Source organism: Colias croceus, chromosome Z (genome assembly GCF_905220415.1).
Source record: "Colias croceus chromosome Z, ilColCroc2.1".
NCBI lineage: Eukaryota > Metazoa > Arthropoda > Insecta > Lepidoptera > Pieridae > Colias > Colias croceus.
In genome coordinates this window covers 1,709,806-1,736,178 of record NC_059568.1, presented here as the reverse complement: position 1 = coordinate 1,736,178, position 26,373 = coordinate 1,709,806, and the positions used below count along the sequence as shown (strand labels likewise).

General features: G+C 34.8%; 1 pseudogene; it reads left to right on the top strand.

The window, feature by feature from the left end:
- LOC123705372 lies at window positions 1-22,506 on the top strand (annotated as a pseudogene).
- The last annotated feature ends 3,867 nt before the right edge of the window (window positions 22,507-26,373 follow it).

Below are 26,373 nucleotides of genomic sequence, written 5' to 3'. Positions count from 1 at the left end.
ATGAACAATAGAGGTAATTCGAACGATAAGTTTTAGTTTTTAGCTGTAGCTAGCAATTGTAAATGTCATATTATTAATTATATTGTGCCAGTGATGAGTGATTTGTTGTTTGTTGTTTGACTGTTGAGTGAAGTTTAATATAATGTATATTAAAAATTTATCTATTTTAGTATTTTTATTCTGGATATTATTTGAATTGATTAGTCTTATTATGAAAGCGAATCCTGATTCATCCATTTATAAAGATATAAGAAATGTGATTGTTGATGTATTGATGATGCATGAGTGACAATAACTACGGGTTTAATACTATTTAGTGTGCTTGAATTTTATATATCTAATGTTATTAATAATGTCTTAGGTATGAAGTTGTTTTAATTGAAATGCCTTAGTTCCCACAGCTTGGTTCCCATCAAATAAGTTTTCTAGGTACTATTCTAAATCCATACGGATGCAGATGGGAACATACACGTCATGTTGTCATGTTTTTGCTCTTGCTTGTGTCATGGACTGATATTGCCCTGCTCTCTAAATTTATATGTACATAAAAAATTAATATATTTTTATTGTTCTTAAGTGTTTGAAAGTTGATTTTCTTCTAATATAATTATTATATTTTCTCTTCTGAAAATTGCGATTACTTCAATCAGTTTTTATCGACATAAATTACATAAACTATACCTATATTTTACGACCATTAAAGCGACGAGTTCAAGCCATGAAGAGGCCAGAGTTGGGAGCAATGGAGAGGAGGATCTCTGGGGCCTCTGGGGCCGGCTGGTCACCAACTGGGAGACAGAGTGGAGGAAACGCAACCAGTTCGTGTGTGATCTCGTGAGGCAGGGAGTGCCACATCATTTTAGAGGCATCGTGTGGCAGCTGCTGGCGGGAGTGGACTCCTCGCCAGAGAAGAAGTTGTATGCTTCGTATATTAAGGTAATTATCTTGATCTGATATTCCGAAGGTCTTGCTTTGATCTTGTGGGTTATAATGATTGAATAGATAATATAAGTAAATAGCAAAACACAACCCTCTTAAATTTGTCTTTTTTACTATTTTTAACACGTTTATATTAGCTGTATGTTTGTTTGTAACCGACTCCTTTAAGAGTTAATTGAATCTACTGATCCACTTGCAAAGGACATATTTAATTCAAACTTTATAGGTACACCTATCGAGAATTGGTGACGAATGACGATACAATAATTTAATGAGTTTATCTTATTAAAGCATGTTTTTTTTTAAAGTCAATATAATTTAATTCAACAGGCCAAATCAGCGTGCGAGAAGGTCAAATCAGCGTGCGATGATACGTCGAGACATAGCATGCACGTATCCGGAGCATGATTTCTTCAAAGAGAAAGATGGCTTGGGACAGGAGTCTCTCTTCAACGTAAGTAAGTAAGTAAGCTGCACGACAGGGAAGTTGGGTACTGCCAAGGGTCCGGGTTCATTGTTGGCCTGCTGTTGATGCAGGTAAATCATCTTTTAATGTGTTATATAGACAGCAATAAATTAAAACATAAAGGAAATTATTTTTATAAAGAAAATGAGACATTAAGATAAAAGTCGGAATTATGGGTCATATAATATATATCTTAAATAGTCGCTTACTTATGATGCCAATAAACAGCAACAATAATTAAATAAAAATAAAGATTGCAAATGAATGGGTATTTGACGATGTTTATGTACTGTTAGCGTTAGCTACTATTAAGTATATATTCTGTGGTACTGTTTCATTTTTGTGGATGTTTCAAATACTACACAACAAGCGTAGTCATGGACAGACACAGAGTGCGTTAAAATCTTTAACTTTTATGTTATGTTGTCAAATCAAACTCAAGACCAACTCAAGACACATTACAAGTGTTGGTGTGTGAAACGAAGCTCGCGCGTCATTTACAGATTAAATCTATTTTTGTTATCTGTGCTTGTAAACGTATAGCTCGCGCTTTACTTTTTTTCTTGTATAAAATATAGCTCAATAGCTGTCGATTGTGAAACAATATACGATGTGATCAAGCATAAATATCGTAAGATCTTCCGTAAAATCAAACTCAAGGCAATGTTGTATACAGATTCCGGAAGAGGAGACACTTGGTGCTCTATTTATAGAGATCTTTAACTTCTAAGGTCTTTTCCTAAATCAAACTAAAGACACATATAACAAGAATAAATATATGTATACAAATGCCAGAAGAAGAGACACATAGTTCTCGTTAAATGACTGAATGAATGAATGCTTTATTGTGCACAGCAAAGGAAAGAAATAATATAAAAATTAATTAAAATCTTTAACTTGTAATAAAATCAAATTCAAGACTTGCAACAAAATATATTGTTTACAGATGCCAGAAGAAGAAGCGTTTGCAGTACTTGTTAAGATAATGCAGCAGCACAGAATGCGAGATATGTTCAAGCCAAGCATGGCGGAGCTGGGGCTGTGCAATGTTCCAACTGGAGAACTTGGTACAGGAACTTTTGCCGGATCTGTATATGCACTTCCAGTCACAGGTATGGGATATACGTTTTGAACTGCTTTTTTAAAAGAGATAAAAATTTGTCCGTTTTGTAAGTCGAATATATGTCACTTCCATAATACTAAACATTATATGAAAAATGATTGTTATTTAGCTTCGGAACTAAGCCATTACCACACCCCGGACACTCCATACAAAATGATTGTTTTGACAGTCACACTGTAGAGACTGCAAATGTGTGTGTTAACGCTTTATGGTTGGCACATTTGTGACTAGCGTAAAAAAAAATTCGCGTTTTTCTGATGAAATACATCCGTAAACAGCACAATATTTAACCATTTTCTACGAAAAACGATAATCACAAATCCAAAATAATAAAATTACTTTATGTCAATTTGATTAATGTTGTCAATCTTCGTTGCGTTTCGTCTAAGACGTCGTTGGTATCGTCCTTGCGGGGAAATGGGTACCATAACATGTCTGATCGTGCGGGGTGAGGTAAGTGTTTAATTTTGGCGGGAGGCGGAGAGTGTCCGTTCTGTAGCGTTTAGCTACTATTATGTATTCTGTGCCATTACTGTAATCATAACCTACGGCTCTTTTCTCAGGCGCTGTGGGTATCGAAAGAAATATGTTCTAATTGAGAACATCCTGCCTTTTTTGAAGTCGATTTGTAAATGTTTCCACAGAATTTCACCACATCCCGTCAAATTGAGATCCTGCTTCTATTCCTTTCCAAATATCTCCCCAGTCAAATTGAGAATCTCCTTTTTAATTGGTTATCATTCCACAGAATTTCAGCACATCAATGTACGCCAGCAGCTGTGAACGTGTTCCTGTCTGAAGGGATAGAGATTGTGTTTAAGGTGGCCCTAGCCATGCTCACCCTGGGCAAAGATGACATGCTGTCTATGGATATGGAGAATATTTTGAAGGTGAAAAACAACAAAAATCTAAATTTATTTTTTGTCTACCTCAAAAAAAGTACAAATAAGGATACTATAACTTAATAAAAGAGCAATGTATTGATAGCAAGGGTAGTATTGATACACTTCTTGAAAATTTAACTTCTTTATAATATTATAAAAACAAAAGTCTAATCAAACAGCAATTTTTTTCTATAAACAGAATAAAGAAACAACTTAAAAATTGTCAGGTGTCAAATTACACTTCTCGACAATCTATAGTCGAGCCAATTTAATAGGCAACATTTGACGTCTATCAATTTTATCTTCGAAGAGAGGTAACCTGCTTAAAAACATCGATTAAAGTGTATTAATCGATACGAATTTGAAACATTTGTCAATCGAATTTATTAATTTATGATGATTTTTATTCACAAGTAATCAATGCATTCGATTCTAGATGTCAGATTTCGATTTTTAGAGTAACTTCTCTAGTATTTAAAAAGAAAAAAGGTTTATTGACACAAAATTGTAGCGACGTCAGTTCTTCAATTCAGAAATTGTTTATTATGTTTAGGATGGTTTATCAGTAAAATGAAATCTTAAAATAACTTGTATCGGTCATTATTATTATAAATATGTAATCGTAATTGAAAAAAATTAAGCAAATGTGCAGTTCTAACAAAACGAAATATCATGTTATCCTATGTCGTCGTTACTAGGTTACGTTGTTGAATTATGTTGAACTGTCAAATGTTGCCTATTAAAATGGCTCTACTATAGCAGCTTTTTTTATCATCAAAACAACCATGAATTTATCTTATTATCCTGAATAATAAAATATGTACTTTTAGTTCATTCTATCAATCTTTTTTTTTTTTTGTCTCAAATCCAAATGTCCAGATGCTTCAGTCTATATTTCACATTTATACAGCTTATCATACAAATCATAATAACGAGATAGTAACCGATAATTGCTTTATCGCATTATCATTATTGTGTTATTTATATTATATAATATAATATTATTCCACGTTCAACAAAATTTCAAAAACCACAATCGAGAGTTTCGTACACGAAATTGTTCGGTGTCTCATCAAAATAAAGCTACAAACGGAAAATCAGCTTGATAGTAGTCACTTGCAAAAATGGGGGATGTATCCTGAACTAGTATTACTTGTATAAAAGTTATATGTATAATTGTATATTAGGTATACATGTAAGTATGTACCTACATAATATTTACGTATGTACAGTATTGTCCACTTATGTAATGTACGACTAATGATATTGAGGACAAAATAAAAAATAAGCAGTATCAAGATCGTTCAGTCCATTTTCCCTAGGGTTGCACACTCAAAATTTTGATTTCCCTAATTGCCATCAGATTCTGGTTTACCTATACGTACAAAAATGTGATTATTTCTTATTTACTTTACTAGTACAGTATAATAGATCACGCATTTGCGCGATACGCTGACTGGTGTGGAGACTGCCGGTCGTGAAAAACATGCGTGCACTACACCACTAACAACACGGCGCATGAAGTTAGCCGCACGCCCTTGCTACATAACCGTGTTGACGGCAACGGGTCGTAACGATATTGTTGTCCTGATTCTCTTGACGGAGACACTGATGTGTCTCCATCAAGAGAATCGCCTGCTTAAGCAGCGCGAGTTCGCTGCTAAAATAGCCGAGTTGGAAAGTGACAACAAAATGCTCAGAAAGCAATCTGGCAACAACAATGTGGCTCACTTGCAATAATTCGAATGTTGCATTCAAAATAACCAGTGTTTGTAGCTGAAAATTATTGTTATCGAATTGACCAAACTTCTGAATTACTTTCCAAGGATTTATTCATGATAATTAATTTTAGTCTTTTATGGGAGAATTATAGTAGTATTGGAATATGTACCTAAGTGGATTAAATCATTTCTCAGTTTTCGTATTAGTTGTATTCAATGTTCTCTTGAAAGTTATGGGGAATCAGCGTTTTACATGATTATGTTTTTTAATATAATAAAAAGGTGTAAAACGCTCGTAGTAATTATACAATATTTAAATCCACTTTGATGTTACGTTAAATTTAATGTATTTGGTTGTAAACAGGATGAATTAATAGCTGTCAAACTACGAGAAGCCGAAGCAAACCTTTCCTTAAAGGATTTAGGCCAACGCGTAGCCGAGTTGTCTGAGTGTTGGCAAAGACATTTGCAAGTAAGTTAATTATCTTTTTAGTCTAAATATCATTTTATATTTTATTTAAAAAACTTTTCAATACTTGGAAACTAAACTTGGTGATTTAACTACGCTATTCCACAAATTAAAAAATTCGTTGAAAAATGTCAATCCGAAAAACGGATACTGATTTATAGTTAAACAAAAATAATTGCAACGTTAAACATTAAAATACTTCGTAAATAGACAGTTTGTTCGCCCCTTGCTATCATTAACTGGAACAAGCTTAGATTGATCCTTAACAACGACGTCATAACCTAATAGACATCTAATGTCTTATTTTTTTACGAAGATACGTTTCAGACAACATGCAGGGTGCGGGGGAGCGGCAATTAGCGCATGCTATCTATATATAGTCCATTGAAATGTTACATTTTTTAGGCCTAACTTTGCGTTTTTTAGAGGACGCAATTTTATTTTTTTGATGTGTAGGGGGGGTCAGTGTAAAGCTATCGCCAAGTTTGTGGGGTCGCCACCCTTGTCCCGCGGCCGCCATCTTGAAAATAGCGGTTGAAATGGTTTTTACGATATATCTCTGAAACTATTTATCTGATAAAAAAAAACTGTAAGCATTATTTGTTGCAAATTAAATTCTCTACAACTTTAGTCCAGTAACTTTTTGTCGTAGAACTATAAATAAAAAAGTTATAAGCGAAAATGTTCAGAAAGTAGAGCTATTTATATTTTTCAATAAAACTGTTTTTATCATTTTACGAAGAAATGGTATCAGACCATTTTTGTAGATTGTTTTTCGAGGAACAACTTTATGTACAACATTTTTCCATTACGTCAATAGCTAAGGTTTTACAGCGCTCTAAAGTGAGTACTATTTTTCAGTTCTAACTATACAGTATACATAATATATTGGCTATTGGCTCTTTTCCCAGACTCCAGAACAATGGAAGAACACTGCAGAACATTTCAGCCCTGCTTTTCGACATAAAAAAAAAACGCGCTTCCAGACTCTTCCTCCTCGGTGGTCGGGAAAAGAGTCAATAATTAATTGTTAATAATATTGCAAAATTAATTATTAAAAATATTATAATAACAAAACAAAAAAACAATTACTGATGACAAATTATGATTAGTACACACATAATATATATATACTGTATAGTTAAGAGTACTGAAAAATAGTACTCACTTCGGAGCGCTGTAAAACCTTAGCCATTTACTTAATGAAAAAATGTTGTAGCTATAAGTTGTTCCTCGAAAAACAATCTACAATAATATAAAGTGAAAAAACTAAAACCCAACTACGACAATAACCGGCGCACGTTAGTCACACGTTACATAATATACCTATATATATACGTAGCACTTCAACAACGTGTGACTACGCCTTTCCAAACATGAAAATTTATCTTTACATAGTGGAATATTGCATACTTCAGAATAGTATTGTATGACATTATTGTCAATTTACAACGAAGGCATCTTGGTAGAGTCTACTGTGTCCATTTACTTGCAACTACATTAGCAACTTTGTTCAGTTCAGTATTCTGAAATCTTGTTTTATACTTTTTCAGCGCCGGTTATTGTCGTAGTTGGGTTTTAGTTTTTTCACTTTATATTATTTGTACTATTTTGGTGTTAAAGTGTATTTGGGGGCATAATATTAACAAAAGTTAAACTGATGAACTAATAAAGAAGCTATGAACAAAAGATGTGAATTATATGCAATCAGCCCATGAATACAGGTAAAGTCACGAGCAAATGCTAGTAATATATATATATTCAAAATGTACAAGGAAAGCGCTTTCAAATGATACCAAACACGGGATATTTATCTTAACTTTATTTTTTTTACTCTGTATGTTTTGTCCGATAGAGGACGCCACATTAGATTTTGTGAAACCCCATATAGCCTATAACCAGCGGACAATTAAGACGCTTCTAATGATATGTCATTTGTCAAATTCTGATAAGTAGTTTAGACGTTACGAGGGAACAGATGAACATACATACATACATAGCCTGTCAAAATCATAACCCTCCTTTTGCTTTGCCGTAGTCGGGTAAAAATGGTCTGATATCATTTCTTGTAAAATGATAAAAAAAAAAGTTTTATTGAAAAATATAAATAGCTCTAATTTCTGAACATTTTCGCTCATAACTTTTTTATTTATAGTTCTTCGACAAAAAGTTACGGGACCAAAGTTGTAGAGAATTTAATTTGCAAGAAATAATGCTTACAATTTTTTTTTATCAGATAAATAGTTTATGAGATATACCGTAAAAACCATTTAAACCGCTATTTTCAAGATGGCGGCCGTGGGACAAGGGTGGCGACCCCACAAACTTGGTGATAGCTTCACACTGACCCCCCCTTAGATTACAAAATAAAATACAGATGGAGCACGACAACCGCCCGTCGCCCTTGTCAAAGAAAATACGAAATCAAAAGCAAATACGTCGCTGCACCAGTGCTATAGCGATTCTAGTGTCATGCAATACGTCAAAAGGGGTTTGGGGTTATTTTAGTAAAAAAATGATGTCTTGTGATCAAGAAGCTTATATCTAATACACTGGAGATTGCACTATGACCATTGACTTGTCACAAGAAAATATAACCTTGAATGACGTCAGTGTTGTTTTTTGTCTCTTTCTGTGGGTGACCACACTGGTTTGTATATTCAGGATTTTTCGAAAAAGAAAAAAATAAAAATCATGGTCTATACATCTCATGGTGCATACAATTTTAATTGGTATAGAATGATAGTTTTAAATAACTCTTGGCTACAAAGCCTGGATATGAACCGATATATAGCATTAACATCCTTTGTAAATAGAGGAAAGTTGTGTTTTGCATCAGATGCTGTTTACCAAATTGTAAGCTACTCAGATCTTCTTTTTAAACGCGTTGCTTCGACGGGTCAATTTCAAGCCAAAATCATCAAAGAAAAACTGTTTATAATAAACGCCTTGCACAAATTTCAGCTAACTTTACAAAGTTTATTTTTCAAAAGGTATTTTTTTCTGGGTCGTAATCCTCAGTAATTTTACCCTTGATGGGCACATATATTTCTTTTTATTTTACTTTTTGGAAAGCTGAAATACCTAAAACAAAAAATATGAGGTAAGTTAAAAAAGTATAAATTTCAATGTAAAAACGAAAAATCTTATAACTACATGTGAGTGCAATACCGATGTCGAGTGTTGTTTCATTACTAGTAAAAATCTTGAAAATGGTGTTCTAAATTTCATCATAATATTGTTATTACAATATTATATTCTCTTCACTATCCATAAAAACTCGTCATCATGGTTACCTTACTTGTTAATTTTGTTTATTGAAAGCTTGTTGAAAAATGATAAAGTATTAGGAAAATAACAAATTTATTATGACTGCTTTCTAAAATGATGCAAAATTTTACAATTTTTGCCATTGAAATGATTCTAAACAGGTAAATGCAGGAGTATTGAGGAATATTGTAAATAACGTAAATATACACTTGCCTGTGAAATTCTATGCCAGAATTTGGTGTCCAAACACTTCTGCAATTTTTCACAATGCAATACATTATTTATATTCGGAAAATATTTATTAAATACGCAACAATATTAACTTAAATATTCGAAGCGACGCAATTTTTTTGACACTTATGCCATATTGTCAAAGTGAGAGTTGCTACAATTTTATTATGGTAACTACCCATAATCAGGGAGTATCGCTTTTTAATAATTGGTCCAGATACTTATTTTATTTAGCATAAATAATAATTGTCTCATCCAACAATGCTTCTGAATGACGTTGTTGGCAATTTATCAACAAACTCGTGTACAAAACTAACCTTTTGCACAGAATATTACGGCATACATAGTAGCCTTGGGAAAACTTCGTATTAACAGTGGCAATACCAAGTTAGGTGTGAAAGTGATAAAACACAACAATTTTCTTGTTACACGTCAAATGTTCATACCGAAATCTCCAGTGTATTAGATATAAGCTTCTTGCTTGTGATATTAAAACGCTGTAAAATTTGTTCCCGAAAACAAACAAAAAGATAAAATATCGTTTTACAGGTTCTCTGTAGATTATTTGGCTTATTTAATTTTGTATACAAATAATAATTTTACATATACGAAGGAATACAAAACTTCAACGTATGTTGCCAGTATTTTGAAAATGAATTTGCCATTTTTATGGGTAAAACGGTAAAATGGTTAAAAGAATTTCGAGGTAGTGCATGATCATTATAAGATAATTTTAATAAGCATAATACTTTTTTTTTGTTACTTTTATATAGCTGATAAACGTCAGAGTCGTTTTCGCCCGCGATTTAATTCATTTGAACTCCGTGATGGATATGACAAAATTATTATTATTCAGGAATTATATCTACTTATTTATTATCCAGTAAAGCAGCTGACAATGTGGTGTCGTAAGATGTCACTGAAAATCAGTTTTAAGGTATTATGCCTCAGGTATCCTGAGTGGCGCAAGCAACCATACATAAATTTATGTTTTCTATTACCTATTATTCATAATTTACAATGCTATTGTTGTGTGTTTGTTCGTATTGGAATAAATGGTTTTTCCTTCTTTCTTTCTAAAAATAAAATGTTCCGTATTCCAGACTAAAAACTACCGCTATCCGCATTCATATACATATTTTGAAAATAAAAAATAATATAGGTAATCATTGTAATTTTGAAACATTTTTTTATGTAATTTATTTAATTAAAAATTTATCGTATATGTAACAAAAAAATTTTTACAATATTAAAAAAAAATTCATAAACAAATATTTATATTAAAATTAAAATTAAACCCTGACAGCTAATTTATGTAGCCAACGTCACTAACACCACTACCATAATAATTCAGATGATTGCAATGTCACCTCATAAATCAAAATCGGTTCAGCGGTTTATACTGCAGGGCGTGCCAAAGAAATATTAGGTTTAGGTTTAAAGACTTTATTACTCATAAGAACAGTTTGTTCACTTAAAATGAGTTACATGCTATCTTAAGTTAAATTACCTAACTTATTTCTCTAGTTTTAGTTAATATCATGTAATATTTATACAAAATAAGCATAAATTCTACTTTACTATTATAAATTACAGTAAATGTGATTTTTAAGTAATTTTTTAAATACATTGAGACTTTCACAATTTTTTAACTTGTTTGGCAATTTATTAAACATTTGTGCTCCTTCAAAGAGTATGGTTTTTTTCCCGTAGTTAGTTCGAGTTGAGATAGGTTGTAAATTATTTTGGCTTCTCAGGTTATACTTTGTTGATTTTTTATGTAGCTGTAAGTTTGATTTTGTTGCGTTTGTTGTTATTTTTTTTATAAGGATGCATGTGGAATATGCGTAGATTTGTGAGAGTTTAAGTAATTTTGTTGATGAATACAGTGTTTTTGTGGGAGTTAAGTACGGATAATTAAAAAGCGTTTTTATAATTTTGTTCTGAGTTCTTTGTAGTGTTTCTAAATTTGTTCTGGAAGCTGATCCCCATATCTCAATTAAGTAGTCTAGATGTGTCTTAACTAAGGAGTTATAAATCATTAAACGTTCTTTTTTCGGAATACAATGTGTTACTCGATGGAGTGATTTTAGTAATGATGTAAGTTTATTTTTGATATGATTTATATGTTCTGTCCATATGAGTTTATCGTCTAGCCAGAGTCCAAGGTATTTTTCACAGTTGGAATGCTGTATGATTTCGTTATCTATGGTAATAATTGGGGTAGAATTTGGAAGAGGTTTATTTTTTGCTGCAAATATCATGAATGAAGTTTTTTTAATATTGATTGTGAGTAGATTGAATTTAAGCCATGTAGAAAGTAAGTCTAAATCTTTTTGAGCGAATGATATAATGTTATGTAAGGATTTATCAAAGTAAAAGAGACACGTGTCGTCTGCATATAATGACAAGAAATATTATACATAGATACACTCGAAAAACATAACCCTCTTTCTTCCGTAGTCGGGGAAAAATTTGGGAAAATTTTCAATATCTGGTAACATAACACCCACATAGAAGCACCTACACATCAAAAAAATAAAATTGCGTCCGCTAAAAAATGCGACCCCAAATGTAACTTTTCAATGGACTAATATGCATCATTTTAAATGAATGACATCTGACATAAATAAAAAATGCAGTCACCTATATAAAGACGACTGACAGATTTTTGATTGACAGGTTACCACCGCCTACCGCCCGAATTGTTTTTGATTGTTTATGACTGTGAATTGACTCCTATTCCTTTCGGACAAGGTGCAAAATGGAATATCATTGCTTAGGGCTCTTACGATTCAATGATTCGGGTGTTTCTGGAAATACAACAATTAGCGAAGATCTGCATGCGCATTATTAATTTTGGAGTACTGTAAATCTACACTAATATTAAAAAGAGGAAAACTTTGTTTGTTTGTTAGATTGTAATGAATAGGCTCATAAACTACTGGACCGATTTTAAAAATTCTTTTACCATTCGAAAGCTACGTTATCCACGAGTAATATAGGCTAGGTTTTATCCAGGAAATCCCACGGGAACGGGAACTATGCGGGTTTTTCTTTGAAAACGCGGGTGAAGCCGCAGGCGGAATGCTAGTATATGAATAAAAATAAGTGTAATGTATCCATCGATAAGAGTAATGCATCCTTAAAAAATATTAAGTGTCAATTGAAGAATGTATGAATATTATGTTTAATAGGAGCATCGTCAAGAAGCACCCTCTACGCCGGTGCAGTCGAACATGGTATCCGATATAATGGCGACGCCCAAGAAGCTGCTCCGAGCCTGGGAAGGCAGGACCAATGAGACGCAGAAGCTGGAGGAGGAGCTGATGACCACCAGGATCCGGGAGGCGGAGGCGCTCTCTGAACTGAAGGAGCTTAGGCTGAAGGCAAGCCACCTTTATAGCTTGAATGTAGTATGTGTATGTATGCATTTCCTAAGTAGGTACCGCGCCAGAAACATATCCCTTCAAACTTCATTGACACATTTAATTTCAAAATTTCCATTGTTGCTCCTACTTTTTCACAACATGAGTACTCATTAGATTTTTCGAAATAAAGAATTCATGCGAATTGTTTATTCTTTATTTCGAATAATAAAAGGAGGAGGTTCTCAATTCGGCCGGTATTTTTTTGTTATTCAGGGTTATAATTGTCTCACGTTGATCCTTGAGTCCCAGAAAGCAGGATGTATGTGAATTTCTGAAATAAATACATTGGTATCCCACTCGCTCATTTTGCAGTACTATTATATTTACGTGCATTACAATACTGTCTCGTGCGCACGCGGTGGCTGCGGTGGCAGCGCGCGATTGCCGCGCTTTTGTTTATACTATGAAATTTTGACATCGTCGTTCTCACGCAGCTGTCAATGCTATAGCGGCTTAAATGTGAAAGTGGTCTCATAGAAAGCTCAGAATGTACATTTCATACAGAACGTATTTGTATTTCCAAAATATAACCTATATGTTCAAAACATTTTCTGTCGTTTTCGTATCTTTCATTTTATTCATCGGGCAGTAATTCCGTTTGCAAAGGAAATGGATCTTCGCACCCAGGTGCAAGTTTCGACAAACCAGCTGCGGCGGCAGGACGAGGAGCGCGCGCTGCAGACGCGCCAGCGCGAGTTTCAGCACAGGCTCAGCGACCTCGAGAGCAAGGTGACCTTCTACCGTGTTCTAGAGCATTCCATTCCTTCTAGCTCGTGGTGCACGTGCCACGAGACGCGCCAGCGCGAGTTTCAGCACAGGCTCAGCGACCTCGAGAGCAAGGTGACCTTCTACCGTGTTCTAGAGCATTCCATTCCTTCTAGCTCGTGGTGCACGTGCCACGAGACGCGCCAGCGCGAGTTTCAGCACAGGCTCAGCGACCTCGAGAGCAAGGTGACCTTCTACCGTGTTCTAGAGCATTCCATTCCTTCTAGCTCGTGGTGCACGTGCCACGAGACGCGCCAGCGCGAGTTTCAGCACAGGCTCAGCGACCTCGAGAGCAAGGTGACCTTCTACCGTGTTCTAGAGCATTCCATTCCTTCTAGCTCGTGGTGCACGTGCCACGAGACGCGCCAGCGCGAGTTTCAGCACAGGCTCAGCGACCTCGAGAGCAAGGTGACCTTCTACCGTGTTCTAGAGCATTCCATTCCTTCTAGCTCGTGGTGCACGTGCCACGAGACGCGCCAGCGCGAGTTTCAGCACAGGCTCAGCGACCTCGAGAGCAAGGTGACCTTCTACCGTGTTCTAGAGCATTCCATTCCTTCTAGCTCGTGGTGCACGTGCCACGAGACGCGCCAGCGCGAGTTTCAGCACAGGCTCAGCGACCTCGAGAGCAAGGTGACCTTCTACCGTGTTCTAGAGCATTCCATTCCTTCTAGCTCGTGGTGCACGTGCCACGAGACGCGCCAGCGCGAGTTTCAGCACAGGCTCAGCGACCTCGAGAGCAAGGTGACCTTCTACCGTGTTATTTTGATGAATTTCTTGTGTTGTGAATTTATTTTTGTATGCTATGCATTTTAATTGAATCAAATTGCAATATTTCTCTAGTATGCATTTGAGACTATATTGTAATAATTGATCGTGGGTATAGTAATTAATTATTCTAATAACGCAATTATATTTTCGGCGGGATTCAAAACATAAAATTGATTTTTATGAACTTTCACCACATTGCAAATGATATATATATATATATATATATATATATATATCTCCACGGGCACTATGTTGATCAAACGTGCCATATAGTTAGTAATTATTTGATCCGTTTTCACTTGTTGATCCGGTTGGTATTTGTGGATCCATTGCCACACCACCGTCCGTATGTGGATCCGAACGGAGCCACAAGTGTAACCATCAGTAATAATAATAATTACGTGCTTTTTATACAAATCCACCTTTTTTGCGTTTTAGCTCTTGTTGATCCGATTCAAATGAGCCAATCAGAGCCCACCGAGCTCAGCCATTGGTCGCTTGCGGCCTTAGCCATTTGAAGGTTTAAAGACATTTATTCCCGTTATAGAAACGTATGTTGCCGTTCGCCTTCCATAATTTGTTCGGATCTTCGGGAGGGCAAGATAGCTAGCTCGTCTATTAGGATAGTGGCGATTTGATGTTGAGAATATAATATTTGTATTTATGTTTTTATGTAGCGCTTTGCGGATGAACATACACGTATTATAAAAGTATAATTGTTTTAAATTCATTATTTTAGTGTCGTCGTAGATTTTTTTAGTTAAAAGAGGATAGTAAAAGATAGTTTTAATGATTTTATTTTGTAAAATTTGGAGTGGCGCTAATTTATTTTTGTAAGCACTCCCCCATACTTCTATTAAATACATTAGGTGCGGCTTTACTAACGTGTTGTAGATGGTGTGGCGTAATTTATGAGGAATGCAAGAAGTAATATTACGCAGAGATCTAAGAAGTGCTGATAATTTATTTTTTAGGTGGTCGATGTGATGATTCCATTTTAGAGAGCTGTCGATTCGCAAACCTAGTAGATCGGGAGTCATTGACACAAAATTTCGAGTCATTTGTAACAGGATGGCGGTTCTACAGGGGTCTTAGTACGCAATGACAGAAAGAAAAATGATGGTGTGAACGCTGGTACCGGCGACTTAGTCGCGTGGGCGTTAGTCAAACTCGTCGGAAAAATAGCGAAAGTCAAACGATTTGTAACACAAAAATTTTAGAATTTACCGATAGCCCATAAAAAAGATGTAGACGGTAGTGTCATGCCATACTTTTCCGGTGTGACATAAAGCCCGCCATACCGACGCGAATGCGTTGATTTAAAAAAAAACAATTCAACCATTGTATTGTGCAATTCAAATCGTATACTTTTATTTTCTTAATCATTTACTTTGTATCCTTTATCATTAGTCACTAAAATTTATTTTGTTAACTTGCCAAATATATTGTAACATGGAATTTGCAAGGGAAGGCACTGCCTTCTGAGATATATGAATTACCTAGTTCAGAAGGCAGAGCAATATTGTAATGTTATATTTGAAGTTACTAATAAATTTTATTTTATTTATTATTTTATTGGTACCAGGCTAACTTTTGCACAGGTAACCATCGTCGTGCAGCCATTTACGAAAATCGCCATGCATCGCCATACTTTTCAGACGATTCTAAATGGTCGCCATACCGCCGAAATGATTTTGTTTAATTGAATGAAATGTTGAAATGAATGTTTAATTGAATGAATTTTGTTTACTATTTGTTCATTTGAGCATACATATTTTTCAAATAATGTACTAATACGGCTCAACTCCGACCGAATATCCTTCATATCATCATTACATCTGCAATCTTGTTCTAGCGGTTGTTTCCGTTTTCTGTAAGTAATTTAAGTATCAGTTGGCGTAGAACTCGTAGAAAACGAACTTAGCTTCGATAGATCGGGATGCGATCCACCGGCAGTACCCACTGCACCACTGCTAGTTAAACGTGTTGGCGATCTGCGTACACTCATATTTACTCCGCAATGGATAATTTGTGCAAGAATATGAGTCGTCATTTGTTTTTGACCTAAATCTAACATTTTAATTATTTTATCAGATTGATATCAGAATCAGGGCAAAGGCGAACGCTACACGTCAATAAATATTATGATAATTATCTTGATATTTACTGATGTATCTTGGGAGGGATCACAGCACACCCTACACCATCAATACGTATCGCGTCAGTACTGAAACGTTCTTTGTATGAGCCAGACGTGATGACGGCAAGATAAATATTGCGATGTAGGTCCTGGGATCACATCACAAGGAGTTCCAGAAATCCAGCGATATACAGGGTTAGTTCTCAATGACCGGCCAAATTTTCAGAAATGGTTCAGAATCGATAACATTTTAGAACGAATGAAAAAAAAAACTTTTTTTTTTAAATTAGATTTCATTCCTGTCCACCACTAAAAAGCGAACGTGTGGACATTACAAAAGCAACAATTCAGTTCAACAACCTAGATAGGTAGAAGTTAGCACACACATAAATTTGGCAATGCGCGCACGCACACAAGTGCATTGATTCTGGGGGTGTTTACGATTTAGAAAATTTTTAAGACATTTTCAAATGAATGCTATTATTTTTATTTAATTTTATTCGACAATAATGTTTCAAATGCACCTTTGGTTTAATATCTAGATCTTAATTTTAAGTTTTGGCTGGTCATTGAAAACTAACCCTGTATTGTGATCCGTCAATACACTACCCTACACGTCAATAAATATCGTAATCCGATAGTAAATATTGACGGATCACAATATGGATCTTACGTGTAGCGTTCGCCAAAGAGTTGCCCTGATTCAAGAGGTAGGTTGTTATTTGTAGGCTGCATACTACTTGAGAATTATCACCGTCACTGTATGACGAAAGGTTCGTCCAAATCTATCTTTTTAGGGTTCCGTATTTTTAGTTTCACAACGTTTTCTATAAGTTTCAATTGAATTACGGTCGACTTCTTCAACTTCCATAAAACTCAGGAGATTTTTTGGTAGCCCTAATTTCATATCCCCATGTCAATGTCATGCAAGTGCATATAAATGGAACAGATCAACATACGACCTATGATTTGGTATATAAAACGGAGTCAAGAAGTATTTGAGCATTTCAAAATTTGAACCGTTACGAAGTCGAGTTCGTCTAGTCTAGGCGGATTTAGCAATGTATGGAACATTAACTAACTATAATATGTTTGTGTACGGAGCCAACAAATACTGTAGAGTTTACGAAAAATTAATCTACGTTACTTAATATACAGTTTCGTTTTGTCGGATCAAATAAAGCTGTAATTATGATAATATAAATGATAATGATCAACATACGGCTTTGGATTTGGTATATAAAACGGAGCCAACAAGTGTTTATGGGTTTCTGAATTTCGGCCGTTACGGAGTCGATTCAGTTCGAGATCTTAGCAATAAAAATGTTGAGTATATCAATTTCTCCATGAATACGATTGGCAACATCGCCCAAAACTTTGCGCCGTTGCCACTCCGGGCAAGATCTATGCAACCGGAGTCGAGTAATATCGGGGAAAAGGTGGAGTCAGGAATGCACGGCAGTCGGGCTGGATCAACTTAGTGCCCAAGTTGGTATTTATATATATATATATATATATATATATATAAATATAGATATTCGTGGAGAAATTGATATACTCAACATTTTTATTGCTAAGATCTCGAACTGAATCGACTCCGTAACGGCCGAAATTCAGAAACCCATAAACACTTGTTGGCTCCGTTTTATATACCAAATCCAAAGTCGTATGTTGATCAGATCCATTTATATTATAAAAATTACAGCTTTATTTGATCCGACAAAACGAAACTGTATATTAAGTAACGTAGATTAATTTTTCGTAAACACTGCAGTATTTGTTGGCTCCGTACACAAACATATTATAGTTAGTTAATGTTCCATACATTGCTAAATCCGCCTAGACTAGACGAACTCGACTCCGTAACGGTTCAAATTTTGAAATGCTCAAACACTTCTTGACTCCGTTTTATATACCAAATCATAAGTCGTATGTTGATCTGTTCCATTTATATGCACTTGCATGACATTGACATGGGGATATGAAATTAGGGCTAACAAAAAATCTCCTGAGTTTTATGGAAGTTGAAGAAGTCGACCGTAATTCAATTGAAACTTATAGAAAACGTTGCGAAACTAAAATTCGGAACCCTAAAAAGATAGATATTTGGACGAACCTTTCGTCATACAGTGACGGTGATAATTCTCAAGTAGTATGCATCCTTCAAATAACAACCTACCTCTTGTATCATCAGTAAATATCAAGATAATTATCATAATATTTATTGACGTGTAGCGTTCGCCTATGCCCTGATTCTGATATCAATCTGATAAAAAAATTAAAATGTTAGATTTAGGTCAAACAAATGACGACTCATATTCCTGCACAAATTATCCATTGCCAACACGTTTAACCAGCAGTGGTGCAGTGGGTACTGCCGGTGGATCGCATCCCGATCTATCAAAGCTAAGTTCGTTTTCTACGAGTTCTACGCCAACTGATACTCAAATTACTTACGGAAAACGGAAACAACCGCTAGAACAAGATTGCAGATTTAGTGATGATATGAAGGATATTCGGTCGGAGTTGAGCCGTATTAGTACATTACTTGAAAAATATGTATGCTCAAATGAACAAATAGTAAACAAAATTCATGAAAACATTTCTGAGGTAAAAACACAAATTACCGAAAGTAAATCGTCCAACGAACAATCCTTGAATTTAATTCGCCAAAATACGAATCAAATCAATGAAATTAAGTCATCAGCATGTATGATAATTACTGAACAAAACATATTGAAGAGTACTATTTCTCAATTAGAATCCCAGATAAACTAGGGTGAGAGTAAAATAAAATCACTGGAATTAAATCTTTAATCAATAAATCAGTCAGCCAATCCATCGGGTTTTACGTCTAAAAATCAACTTCATATAATTTAAAACTTAATCAAGGAACAAACGAACGACAACGAAGGAAAAAAATGTAATTTTTACTGGTTTCCCAGAATCGACATCTTATAACTCAAAGGAGAGGAAATCTAAAGACAACTACGAAATTTAAAAAAATTACCTCACTAATAAGTTCAGACCTACCGAAGCCAGTAAAAAAAAAAATATAATAATAAATAACCTTAATTCAAACTGTAGTACAGGTCTTGATGGTATTACTACAAAAGCAATTAAATGCATCAAAGAACAAGTAGATAACTGCGTTAAAAACAACCGACTTCAAACTTGCACTTGCAACATTTACAAATACAGACAAAAATGCTCATAAAATAAAAACTACTGGGCCTATCCGAATAAAATTTTTATGGGACCAATTCGACACCATCCCGCATCGAACAAAAAAGAATCACTTAAATCGGTTCAGAAACCTCGGAGTAATCGGTGTACATACATAAAAAAAAACATACCGGCCGAATTGATAACCTCCTCCTTTTTTTTGAAGTCGGTTAAAAATTAAATCATACCTTAAGCGACTGTTTTAACCAAGCCATGAGTCAAAGACGTTTTCCGGACTCGTTAAAAATAGCGAAGGTAACTCCTATCTATAAGAGTGGCTCAAAATTTGAACCTGGTAACTATAGGCCAATTTCGGTTTTGCCAGTATTTTCAAAAATATTGGAGAAGATTTTACACACGAGATTAGAAAAATATTTAGACTCATTTAATTTTATTTCAGTGCGTCAATACGGATTTAAGCCAAAAAGTAACACGCTGTCAGCGACTATGGACCTAACTATTAAAATAAAACAGAACATTGACGCAAACAATATAGTTTTGGGAGTGTTTATTGACCTACAAAAGGCCTTTGATACCGTTTCTCACGAACTTTTAATAAAGAAATTAGCATCCATTAACATTAATGGTAAAGCACTAGATATGCTGAAATCATATTTAAAAAATCGATCACGAATAGTTAAAATAGATAACCATGATAGCATTCCCTTACCAATTACATGTGGCATACCACAAGGTTCGATTCTAGGCCCATTGCTTTTTTTAATTTATATTAATAATTTACAAGATTTAAAGCTAAATGGTCACCTAACACTTTATGCGGATGACACCTATCTGTTTTATTTTGGTCCCTCTATACATGACATGATAGCGCAAGCACAAAATAATTTAAATAAATTAAATAAATAAAAGCAATCTACTAAAAATAAATATATCTAAATTCTAAGCTCATAACAAAATTATTCCACCACACGCTCCACTTAAAATTAACGGTGTTGTATTAGAACATAAAACCCACGAGAAATGCCTAGGTTTGCGAATCGACAGCTCTCTGAAATGGAATTATCACATCGACCACCTAAAAAATAAATTATCAGCACTTCCTAGATCTCTGCATAATATTACTTCTTGCATTCCTCATAAATTACGCCACACCATCTACAACACGTTAGTAAAGCCGCACCTAATGTATTTAATAGAAGTATCGGGGAGTGCTTACAAAAATAAATTAGCGCCACCCCAAATTTTACAAAATAAAATCATTAAAACTATCTTTAACTATCCTTTTTTAACTTCTACAAATAAAATCTACGACGACACTAAAATAATGAATTTAAAACAATTATACTTTTATAATACGTGTATGTTCATCCGCAAAGCGCTACATAAAAACATAAATACAAATATCATAAATCTCAACATCAAATCGCCACTATCCTAATAGACGAGCTAGCTATCTTGCCCTCCCGAAGATCTGAACAAATTATGGAAGGCGAACGGCAACATACGTTTCTATAACGGGAATAAATGTCTTTAAACCTTCAAATGGCTAAGGCCGCAAGCGACCAATGGCTGAGCTCGGTGGGCTCTGATTGGCTCATTTGAATCGGATCAACAAGAGCTAAAACGCCAAAAAGGTGGATTTGTATAAAAAGCACGTAATTATTATTATTACTGATGGTGACACTTGTGGCTCCGTTCGGATCCACATACGAACGGTGGTTTGGCAATGGATCCACAAATACCAACCGGATCAACAAGTGAAAACGGATCAAATAATTACTAACTATATGGCACGTTTGATCAACATAGTGCCCATGGAGATATCTATATATATATATATATATATATATATATATATATATATATATATATATATATATATATATAATTATTACAATTACAATTATTATAAATCAGTTAACTATCAAAGAAATCACAAACTTGCAAACATTGGCAAAATATGCTTTTCCGAGTTTTCAGACAGACTCACAATTTTATTAGTTTGTTTTAGCAAAGTAGGTACCTAAATATTATATATATATGTTATATGTTATACTCTACTCCGTTTGTACGTCGCGCGTCGCGTCGTCGAAAACGGTGCGCCCAGAAACAAACATGTACCTAATTCAGTTAGGTACAATCCTTTTTTTGTTCCGTAATTTATTGTTTAATTTATTCTAATACGATTTTTTTTATTCGTCGGCCAGTTCTACCAGGTATAAAAAGATAAAATTGAAATATAATTACTGTAGCGACAGCTCGCTCCTAATCGCGCAAGCGAAATTTTTTCGCTACAAAACACATTCTTAAAAATCTAGCTCTCAATTTATTACGGTTGAGACCTTTTCGTGTTACTCAAATAACTTCGAGCATGTAATAAAAGATAGTGTTGCATTTCATTAAGAAAAATAATTGTGATTGTCTTATATCTGAGTAATCCATTTTTAAATCATAAACATTTAAATGTGTTGTGTGTTGCCTAGTTTTTATAATATAAGCTAGGTAAAGCCAAGACGGCGTTATAATATGTTTTCCAACAACGTAATATGAGCTAGTCTTATGCGCTCATTTCTGTGTGCACCTATAACAACGTATACATACTTATCACGTAGGAACGTACATACATATACGATTCCTTACATACGCAGTACGCACGCATACGTCTACGTACGTACGTATACGTTGTAGCGTACAAAACAACGCACTAATCGTTTACAATGTGCACAATTCCAGGTCATGAGGCTAGAAGCGTGGAAGGCGCGCGCACTCGGTCTCACGCTCACGAGGAGCGAGTCACTAGAAGAGGACCTGGAGGAGGACGACAAACTGAAACTCGTGCTGCGGAGGGAATCCTCCGCCTCCCTGGACTCTAACAAGACGTAGCGATATCTCTCTACTCTCCGTTCTCCTGTAAAGCGGGAATGTACTCTTTCTCTCCGGTTCCTTAGAAGGTGGATACGGTTTCAAAATTTATTTGTACGTATACAATATGTGATTGCTTAACTATAGCAGAGCCATTTTAATAGGCAACATTTGACAGTTCAACTAAATTCAAAAACGTAACCTAGTAACGACGACATAGAATAACATGATATTTCGTTTTGTTAGATCTGCACATTTGCTTAACTTTTTTCAATTACGATTACATATTAGTAATAATGACCGATAGAAGTAATTTTAAGAATTCATTTTACTGATAAACCATTCTAAACATAATGAACAATTTCTGACTTGAAGAACTGACGTCGCTACAATTTTGTGTCATTAAACCTTTTTTCTTTTTAAATACCAGAGATGTTGCTCTAAAAATCGAAATCTGACATCTAGAATCGAATGCATTGATTACTTGTGAATAAAAATCATCATAAATTAGTAAATTCGATTGACAAATGTTTCAAATCCGTACCGATTAATTCACTTTAATCGATGTTTTTAAGCAGGTTCTTCTTCTTCTTTTTATAAATGGCAACTCCCGATCCCAGAGAAGACGGATTCTGCCAATGTCAAGTTTTGAACAGATGATCAATTTAAGTTTTAAGCAGGTTACCTCTCTTCGAAGATAAAATTGATAGACGTCAAATGTTGCCTATTAAATTGGCTCTACAATAATTAAACACTTTGACTTGTAGGTACTTCTGAATATGTATTAAGTTTTAGAATATGAAATTGTTTTAAGCCGATTGAATTTAAGCACCGATAAAATAAGTGTTTGTTTAAATAGATCTTTAATAACAATTTTCTACTTTGTTACACAAAGAACCTAATACGAACGGATTTGATTTTCGATTATGAATTACGTGTGACCTGTAATACCATAAGCTTTAAATATGATAATTGATACGCAAATTCCTGGGTTTCGGCACCAGAAATAATGTAGAATCGCACCAAGCCGAAATAGCGGGTGGCTTCTACTACATTAGGGAAAATTACGTTAACACAAAATATCGATGTTCAGTAATAGTGAGCAGCAAAGCAATGCACCACGTACCTTAGAGATGCTGCAGCACTCGATGAATTTACGCCAATTATTCGATTTGCGATACACGTGTTTCCAAGGGCTCTTCTGCCGTGCGCAAGCGCCGGCGCACGGCAGACGAGCGACCCGGTCGAAGGCGGAAGTACAAGTTCTCAGTTATACATCCTTCCTTTATGGTGAAATTTTCGTATAAATGTAAAATATTATAATATTACGCACAAATTGTAATACCAACAGTTCTAAGGACTTCTCTGACAAAATATAGATGTATAATCTGAATCAAGGTGAATGTTCCGCCCGTCCCTCCATACATTTTTGATCACCTCTAAACACTTTTAACACAGACACTATTTCTTTAAAACTAATCATTTTATCACTTCTCTACAATGAAATGTGTCCGCGTTCGACTTTTTTAATCAATAACTTACAATATTTACTGCGAAAAACAACAGGAAAATACCGGCAAAATTTGACACTTCTACAGTAGTGTGCGTGACTTTTGATAAGCAAACGAAAGGCGATGATTAAACATTGACGCGCTACATGTCGTGCGCGTTCGTGCTCGTTATCATACAATTCTCATAAATCAAAGTTCTAACTGCAATAATTGAGTAATTTCATTTCCAATCTTTAAAAAAAAAAAACAATAAAATAAAACTATTGACCTTACAAATCTGTGTGTTTTTTTCTGTAAACAATTTTATTACTCATTATTATTGTGTGGCAACTCGTAGTGTGGTCGTAGGTCTGTATTGTACACTGAAGGTCAATGACAAGGTTATTGGTATTGTAGGCAGAGGCGGCTCGTCCTAAGGAGCGCTGGTGCAGTAAACTCCCATAAATAATTATAATAAAGTTATACCTGCTCATTATTTAAAATCTTTCGTAAAAAACTCCAATACTAATATCAATAAAATAAGTACCTTTACACATTACAATAAATAAAATACATCATTACGTATACACTCTTGTTCATTTCATAAGTAACGCGCGAAACGGAGCTTACGGAGCGCTCTCGATTGCGCTCCAATGAAACAAGATTCAGTACATTGCTTAAATGCGAAATCCAATAAGAGTGAAAGAGAAATTTCGCCACAGTCCTGCGCGTGAAACAAAAGATTTACTATGGAATTGGAAAAGTAGCCATTTTCGGAGCACCGCGGCCGCTCTCAAGCGACGTTGCGCGTCGCATCACAGCAGCAATTGCGCGCGACGTTGCCACTCCTATATTATAAACTAGCTTTCTGCCGGCGGCTCCGCCCGCAGTTTCAAAGAAAAACTCGCATAGTTCCTGTTCCCGTGGAATTTCCGGGATAAAACCTATCCTATATTACTCGTGGATAATGTAGCTTTCGAATGGTGAAAGAATTTTTAAAATCGGCCCAGTAGTTTATGAGCGTATTCATTAAAATCAAACAAACAAACAAAGTTTTCCTCTTTAAAATATTAGTGTAGATTAGTGTAGATGTGCACTTGTAAGCAATTATAGATTTGTACGGAGTCGGATCGTGAAAACGACAGACTATAACGTTTAGTGTGTTGATATTGACTTTTTGTAACTGTATTTGGAATCGTATCTTCCCTTCCTGATTGTTTTTAATGCACAGATAATACATTACTATGCGTAGAACAAGAGTGGTGATTCTAGAGTGATTTGTAATACACGACCTTATACCTAAATACTAATATTTCGGGTGGTTTCAATCTATTAAGCAAGGAGACAATCTTTTTTCTTTTTCAACTCTTTTTGTGTATGTAATCTTCATCTTATAATCTTATTTTCTGTATATTTGTTTATACCTCGATCTCGTGTTTTCTAGCTTTTTCATTAAGTGTTCCACGGCTAGTTCCATCCATTTAATGCCAACTGTATGTTATTTCATTTACAATGACATAAGGAATTGGAAATATTCACATTTATCATACTTCTTCATTCGTGTGGTATTGACATTCGCAATAGGATACAAGATTCATCATCTATAACTCATTGTTTCGCATTAATTGCGTCTTTTTAACGACTAGGCTCCGTAAGTTGGTCCCTTTTTTATTTAGGTGGATGCCTTTTACATTACATATTACGATAATTATTAAAAAAATAAAATAAAATAAGCCTTTATTACTGTTAAAATATTTTACAATAGTTACAACTGTAGTTTCTTTTACAATAAATATTTACAATTTTCTTAAACAAATTACTTTTTTCCTATCAATGGGTTTCAATAATTAACAGTTTGTCTTTCGACAAAGGCCTCCTCTAAATACTTCCATCTCTCTCTATCTTTCGCTGTTCGCATCCACTCTGAGCCGGCCACTTTTTTCAGATCGTCTTCCCAACGTTTCATCTGACGTCCTTTACTTCTTTTCCCATTCCTGGGATACCACTCTATTATTGTTTTTGTCCATTTCCCATTTGTTTCCCTTAGCATATGCCCCGTCCAACGCCATTTTAAAATCTTACATGCTTTTTTTACGTCTTTAAATTTAGTTATTCTTTTTATTTCTTCTAGTTTTATTTTATCTTTTCTTTTGACACCTATTACACTTCTTTCTTTTCCGTTCTGACATACCATCACCTTATTCATAAGTTTGTCTGTCAGCGCCAAGAGTCAGCGCCCATGTTTGACAACCATATGTTAAACATGGTAGAATGCAAGTATTGTATACTTTCCTTTTCTCTTTGATTGGCATATATTTATTTTTCATTATTTCGCTAAGAGACCAATATCTTCTCCATGTTTTGTTATCCTTCTTTCTATTTCATTGTGCATAGTATCTTTTACCGTTATAAGCTGACCTAGGTATACATAATCTTTTACATATTCTATCTTCTCTGTATTTACTGTTATGTTATAGGCCTGTGAAGCGTTAGTCATAATTTTTGTTTGCAACGTCCTTCTTTTTATTTGATTCAGGTGGTGAATAAGCCTGGATGATTGACCATTTTTCTTCTTTATAAGTATAACCCATTGACCACCGAGCGGCCCAATGATACCACGACACAATA